This window comes from Enhydra lutris, unplaced genomic scaffold (assembly GCF_002288905.1).
Source record: "Enhydra lutris kenyoni isolate GAN:26980312 unplaced genomic scaffold, ASM228890v2 scaffoldscaffold34, whole genome shotgun sequence".
Taxonomy (NCBI): domain Eukaryota; kingdom Metazoa; phylum Chordata; class Mammalia; order Carnivora; family Mustelidae; genus Enhydra; species Enhydra lutris.
In genome coordinates this window covers 3,700,382-3,708,070 of record NW_019154118.1, presented here as the reverse complement: position 1 = coordinate 3,708,070, position 7,689 = coordinate 3,700,382, and positions in this window count along the sequence as shown.

Here is a 7,689-nt window from a genome sequence, read left to right as displayed (position 1 = left end):
TTCCAAGCACCCCAAACCCAGCATATCTAAAAGCAATGTCACAGTCATTGCCCTGAAATCTGCACCACATTTTTTCTATATTTCACATTTTACTAAATGATACCATCAGAACATTCCCACTAGGTATTCAAACATAAAACCTAGAATTCACCCTTAATCTTTTCCATGTTCAATCTATATTCAGTCACCAAGTTTGCCCTTTCCCTAACCGCCCCCCCCTTTTTTTAAAGAAAAAAGTAGCATTCCAAGCACCCCAAACCCAGCATATCTAAAAGCAATGTCACAGTCATTGCCCTGAAATCTGCACCACATTTTTTCTATATTTCACATTTTACTAAATGATACCATCAGAACATTCCCACTAGGTATTCAAACATAAAACCTAGAATTCACCCTTAATCTTTTCCATGTTCAATCTATATTCAGTCACCAAGTTTGCCCTTTCCCTAACCGCCCCCCCCTTTTTTTAAAGAAAAAGTAGCATTATGGGTTTGCTAAGAGTTTTGGCTTTGAAGATAGACTATTTAGGTTTGAATCCTGGTTCTGACACTTAACAGCTACAAGTCCTTATGGAATTTACTTAAACTTCATGAGCCTCTCTCAATGTGAGAATTAAATGAGTTAAAACATGTAATACATTTAGAACCATGCTTGGAATACAGTAATGGAATATTTCTTCATCTGTCTCAGTTTCCAGTTGGTGGACAGTATATTACACTAAAAAGAACACGTGATTTGGTGACAGAGTGACCTGGGTTTATATCCTTTTCTTGCCACTTACTTTATGTGTGACTCGATTGAATTGGTTAATTCAATGGGCTCAGTTTCTTTGTCTGTAAAATGGAGATAATACTACCCCACCACAGGGCCGTTGTGAGGAATAAATGAGAAACTCTATGCAAAGCTCCTCGCTTAACACTTAGCATGTGTTAGACACTCAGTAAATGTTATTCCTCTTCTCCTCCAATCACTGCTGCTCTACACTCTCATCCACTTCTAAGAAGAAAACAATTTGTTGCCAGAAAATCATCTGGGCCTGGTGGATGGGAAGGAAAGAGGGAGCCACTCAGCAGATTTGTCAGTTTTGCCATGAAGTGTAGGTTCAGAATCATGGACAAGAATTGTGCCTCTGACATGCCCATCTCTCTCACTTTATATCCTTTTTTTGGGGGGGGGAGTTAAAGTTGAGTATGGAGTTAGCTTATAAATTATGGTCTATATTTTAACTGTACACCAATGTTCCATACACACATTCCTGAAAAAGTACATTCTCTAGCTCTTTTTCCCTCTTCAGAACAAATACAGGGCTTAGTGCCTTTTCATTTCCCAATTTAATGGTATGTCAGCTGGGCCTGTGGGGAAAATGGCTTAAAAAAACACAGGGCTGTCCTCACCCCCTCAGGTGGAAGGCTAGGCAAGGCATGGAAGGGGTAGAAATAGGACAGCTACATTGTCTGCGGGGCCCAGTGCAGAATGAAGATGCGGACCTCTTAGTCAAAAATTTTTAAGCATTTCAGGATGGCAGCAGCAGAGCACAAGCCAAACCCAAGGCCCTCTGAGTTTGGCATCCTATAGGACTGCATGGGGCACACACCTCTGAGGCTGGCCCTAGTAGAGAAGACCTAGCTCTCTTTCCCATGGGTCCCTGTGGCCTCCCCTCAGATGCTTATATATAGCCAAGACTTACTTCCTCACCCAGAGCTGCTTTTTAACCCTTCACCCAACTCAAGCATCTGAAGATTACTTAAGAAGCAGATGCTTGTTAACATCCAACATCACGTCTCTGATCTCTCTCTCACCGGGACTCCATGTTTTCTTTGAGCCCCCCAATTATCTGTCACTGCTTCTCTCATGACTCCTCCTCCCTTTCTTGAAAAACTAAAGATGCTACCAATAAAAATGGGCTATTTTCGAAAGCCAGTATTTAGTGAGCGCTTATTTAATTCCACACAAAGGGCTTTTAACATAATTTTCCTATTTAATCTTTAAAACCTTCTAATCAGTAGATAATGTATAACTCCATTTCACAGATGAATTTATAGATTTAGAAGGTCGAGTATCTTGTCTGAGGTCATGCAGTGACCATGTGATGGAGCTGGCGTTAAAACCCTGGGCCTTCCAATTCCAAAGCAAGGGAAGAGTGTTTTACAGAGTCTGAAAAGTGTGTAATAAGAGACATGTAATGCAATCAAATGGCAAATAAAACAAACCAAAAAAAAAAAAAAAAGAAAGGAACAATAAACTGTTTCTGTCAAAAGGACTGAATACTATTAAGATGTCAGTTTTTCCTAAGAGATTTTCTAGTTTTAAGGCAATTCCAAGGAAATACTAATTGTTTTGTTTCATCTTGTTGGTATAGCTGTTAGGGGAGAATAATGTTCATTTTTAGCTATAGCCAAGAAAACTGCAGTAGAGAAATCGAATGAATGGAGGGCAGGGCAAACAGCCCTGTATGTTTTTTTTTTTAATTGAGGTACAATTGACATATAACATTATAACAATTTCTGGTGTTCAGCATGATTTAATATTTGTACACACTGCAAAATGATCTCCACATTAAGGCTAGTTTCCCCAGTCACCATGTGAATCTTCATACTATGCATTATGATATCATTGACTACAGTCACCATGCTATCCATTACATCCCCATGACTTCTTTATTTTATGACTCAATATTTGTACCACTTGACCCCCTTCTCCCATTTCCTCTACTTCCCAACCCCCTCTCTGGAAACCACCAATCTGTTCTCTGTATCTATTTGTTTTGTTTTGTTTGCGTGTTTGGATGTTTTTTTAGGTTCTGCATGTAAGTGAAATCACATGGTATTTGTCTTTCTCTGCCTGACTTAATTAATTTAGCATAATACCTTCAAGGACCATCTATGTTGCTTTGCATGGCAAGATTTTATTCTTTTTTATGGCTGAATAGTATTCATGTATATATATTCATACATACATGCATACATGTACACACACGTGTGTGTGTGTGTGTGTCTGTGTTCCATTATATATGTATATATACAATGTATATATATCCACATTACATCTTCCTTATTCATGTATCCATGAACACTTAGGTTGCTTCCATATTTTGACTATTGTGAATAATGCTTCAGTGAACATACAGGTGCATATATATATATATATATATATATATATATATATATATTTTAAAAATAATGTTTTTATTTTCTTCAGATAAATATGCAGAAGTAGAATTACTGGATTATCTAATAGTTCTACTTTTAATTTTTTGAGGACCTCTATACTGTTTTCCACAGCTTTTGCACCAATTTACATTTCCACCATTAGTGCACAAAAGTTCCCCTTTCTCCAAATCCTTGCCAACACTTGGTGTTTCCTGTATTTTGGATAATAGCCATTCTGACGGGTGTGAGATGATATCCCATTGTGGTTTTGATTACCCTGGTGATTATGGATGCAGAGAATTTTTTCATGTGCTTTTTGGCCATTGACATGTATTTTTTGATAAAATGTCTATTCAAGTTCTTTGCCCACTTTTAATTAAAATTTTATTAATTGATTTGTTTGTTTAGTCATTGAGTTGTTTGAGTTCCTTATATATTTTGGATATTAGCCCCTTATCAGAGACAACATTTACAAATACTTTCTTCCATTCAGCAGATTGCCTTTTTATCTTGTTGATGGTTTCTTCTGCTGTGCAGAAGCTTTTTAATTTGATGTATTTCATTTATTAACTTTTGCTTCTGTTGGCATTGCCTTTGGAGTCAGATTCAGAAATATATTGCCAAGGGCAATGTCAAGGAATTTACCACCTATGTTTTCTTCTAAGGGTTTTATGATTTCCAGTCTTATACTCCATTCTGATCAATTTTGAGTTAATTTTTACATGGTATAAGAAAGTGCTCCAGTTTTATTCCTTTTCATGTGACTGTCTACTTTTCCCAACACCATTTATTAAATAGATAGTCCTTTCCCCATTGTATATTCTTGCCTCCTTTGTTGCAACTTAATTGATCATATATGCATAGATTTATTTATGGGATTTCCATTCTGTTCTATTGATCTATCTTTCTGTTTCTGTATTAGTACCATACTGTTTCGATTCTATAGCTTTGTAGTACAGTTTGAGATTAAGCATGATGCCTCCAGCTTTGTTCTTCTTTGTCAAGATTGCTTTGGCTATTCAGGAATTCTTGTGGTTTCATACAAACTAGTTCTAACAGTTTTTTTGGTGGGGTCTTTAAAATTTTCTCCATATAAACTCCTGTTTTTCACAAGCAGTGGAGGTTTTATTTCCTTCTTTTCAAATTCAATGCCTTTTGTTTCTTTTTCTTGCCTAATTGTTCTGGTTAGGATTTCCAAAACTAAATTAAATAAAAATGGTGAGAGTGAGCATCTTTGTTATGATCTTAGAAAAAAGCTTTTGGCTTTTCACCATTGAGTATGATGTTAGCGATGGGCTTGGCATGTATGCCCTTTATTATGATGAGGTACATTCCCTCTGTTCCTGCTTCACCCAGAGTTTTTATCATACATGGGTGTAGAATTTTGTCAACTTCTTTTTCTGCACCTGTGAAGATGATCCTATGATTTTTACCCTTCTGTTTGTGAATGTGGTATATCATGTTAATAGATTTGCTGATGTTGAATTATCCCTGCATCCCTGGAATGAAGACCACTTAATCATGGCATATGAACATTTTAATGCAGTGTTGAATTCAGTCTGCTAATATTTTGTTGGGGATTTCTGCATCTGTGTTCATCCTCTTTGGCCTTTTTACTTTTTTTTTTTTTTTTTTTGTGGCTTCCTTGTCTGGTTTCGGTATCAGGGTAACACTGACCTCATAAAATGAGTTTGGAAGAATTTCCTCTCCTTCAATTTTTTTTGGGAGAGTTTGAGAACAAAAGGTATTAAATATTGTTTGAATATTTGGTGAAGTTCACCAATGAAGCCATCTGGTCCTGAACTTCTGTTTTTGGGAAGTTTTGATTACTGATTCAATCTCCTTGCTGATAATAAGTATACATAGATTTTATTTCTTCATGACCCAGCCTTGAAATATTGTTGTTTGGTATATAATCGTTTCAAAGTAGTCTCTTACAATCCTTGTATTTTTTAGTACCAGTGTTAACTTCCCCTCTTTTATTCTTGATTTTATATATTTGAACCATCTCTGTTTTTTTCTTATCAAATCTAGCTAAAGGTTTATCAGTTTTGTTTATCTTTTCAAAGAATCAACTGTTAGTTTCATTGATCTTTTCTACCATGTTTTTAGCCTCTATGTCATTTACTTCCTCTCTGCTCTTTATTATTTCCTTCCTTCTACTAATTTTGAGGCTTCATTTTCTCCCCTCTTTTTCTAGTCCTTTTAGGTTTAAAGTTAAATTGTTTATTTGAGAATTTCTTGTTTCTTGAGGAAGGCCTGCATTGCTGCATCCCATAGACTTTAGCATGTTGTATTTTCATTTGTGACTGGATATTTTTTATTTTCTCCTTTGTTTCTTGTTGACCCATTGGTTATTCAGTGGCGTGTTGTTTATTTGTTATTTCTCCAGTGTGTGTGTGTGTGTGTGTGTGTGTGTGTGTGTGTGTGTGTGTGATTCCCAGCTTTATACTACTGTGGCCTGAAAAGATGTTGATATGATTTCAGTTTTCTTAAATTTATTGATATTTGTTTTGTAGCCTACCACATGATCTATCCTGGAGAATGTTCCATGTGCACTCAAGAAGAATGTATATTCTGCTGGCTTTGGATAGAAGTTCTTTCTTACATATATCTTTCAAGTCTATATGGCCTAATGTTTTGTTTAAGGTTGATGTTTCCTTATCCATTTGCTTTCCAGATGATCTAAGCTTTGATGTAAGCTGGGTATTAAAGTCCCCTGCTATTATTGTACTGCTGTCCATTTTTTACTTTATGTCTGTTAATATTTGTTTTATGTATTTAGTGCTTCTATATTGGGTGCATAAATATTTACAAATGTTATGTCTTCTTGCTGGATTGACCCCTTCATTGCTATGTAATGCTTATCTTCATTTCTTGGTATAGCCTTTGCTTATCACATCTATGTCACATCTGTACTGTGAATGTAGTTCCAATTGATGTTGTCGCTTAAACTATCTTCACTTGTCATGATTATTTATTTATTAATTTTTAATTTCTCTTTTCTTTTTCTTTATTCTTTTTCCTCTTTTTGGCTTAATTCCATTATTCTGTGTTCCAGGTCACTGACCCTTTCTTGTGCTTCATGTAGTCTGCTATGGAATTCTCCAGTGTATTTTTCAGTTCAATTATTGCATTCTTCAGCTCTGTGTTTTCTTTGGTACTTTCTTACATTTTCTGTCCCTTTGTTGATGTTCTCTCTGTGTTGATCCATTTTTCTCCTGAGACTGGTGAACACCTTAATGGCCATTCTTGTGAACTCTTTATCAGATAAAGTACTTATTTCTGTTTCATTAAATTTCCTTCCCCTCCCCTAGAGTTTTATCTTGTTCTTTCACTTGGAATATATTCCTCTGTTTTCTCATTTTGCCTGACTTTCAGTGTTTGTTTCTACGTATTAGGTAAAAGAGTTGCCTCATCCATCCTTGAAGGAGTGGTCACAGGACGCTGGGGGTGTGTTTCAGTCTGCTATCTGGGAAGTTCCCTGGGGTGGTAGCTGGCCAACAACTGTCTCTCTGACTGTTTCAGTTTCATGGGACCCAGAAACAGAATCTTCCCTCTTGCAGTGACCAAAGCCAAGGGTTCAAGGAGCACTTGTGTGGGTTACCTGGACCTGCCAACTTTGGCAGTACCATGAAGAATGCCGGGGCAGAAAAAGCCTGATCACAAGGTTTAGCAAACCAGGGCTATGGGAAACCACCATAGCTCTGCCTATTTGAAATCATTTAAAAAAAACTATAGTAATATAAACTGTGGGGTTCTGGCATGAGAATCAATAGAATGATACATGTAACATAATTGATTATCCAGTAATACTGTTACAAAATGTAAAATTTTTTGCATGAATATGACAATTTCAGAAATCAGGTAAGAAAGGGGTATTCAATAAGTAGTGTAGATTTTTCTAATAGTGAAAAATCTATATAAAGCCCAACTCCAAGATAAATTATAATTAGACTACAGAGCAGCAAGTAAAATACAAAATCATTAAAACTGGAAGCGAATTTGAGTAAATCTCATGGATTTAACTGGATGGAGAATATCTATGTGCAAATGCAATGACATAATTAGGGAGGAAAGACTAATACATTCAGTAACATTAAAATTAAATCTTTATGTCAAACAAAAATGTAAAAGGAAACAAAGTGGGTAAATATTTTTAACACAGCAAACTCTTCTGTCTTTACTACATGATGAACTGTAAAAATCAATAAGAAAAACATAAATATTTCAATAGAAAAATAAGCAAAGACTGAAAAGCTAGTTAAAATATGTTAATGATCAAGAAATAAAACAAAAACCTCTGATCACTTTTCATCAAATAAATTCAAATTAATTACAGTTTAGACATGCTTCTTTTTGCCTCACAAACTGGCAAAGGTTAGAAAAATGTTAACTCTCTTAGCAGTGGGTATGCTTGAACACTACTATTGGAGATATAAGCTGAAAAGCAGTTTGGCTGCACGCAGCAAAGGTATTAAAATACCTATGCCATTTTACTTGGTGTTGCCATTTATAGGATTATATCCTGGGGTGGTTA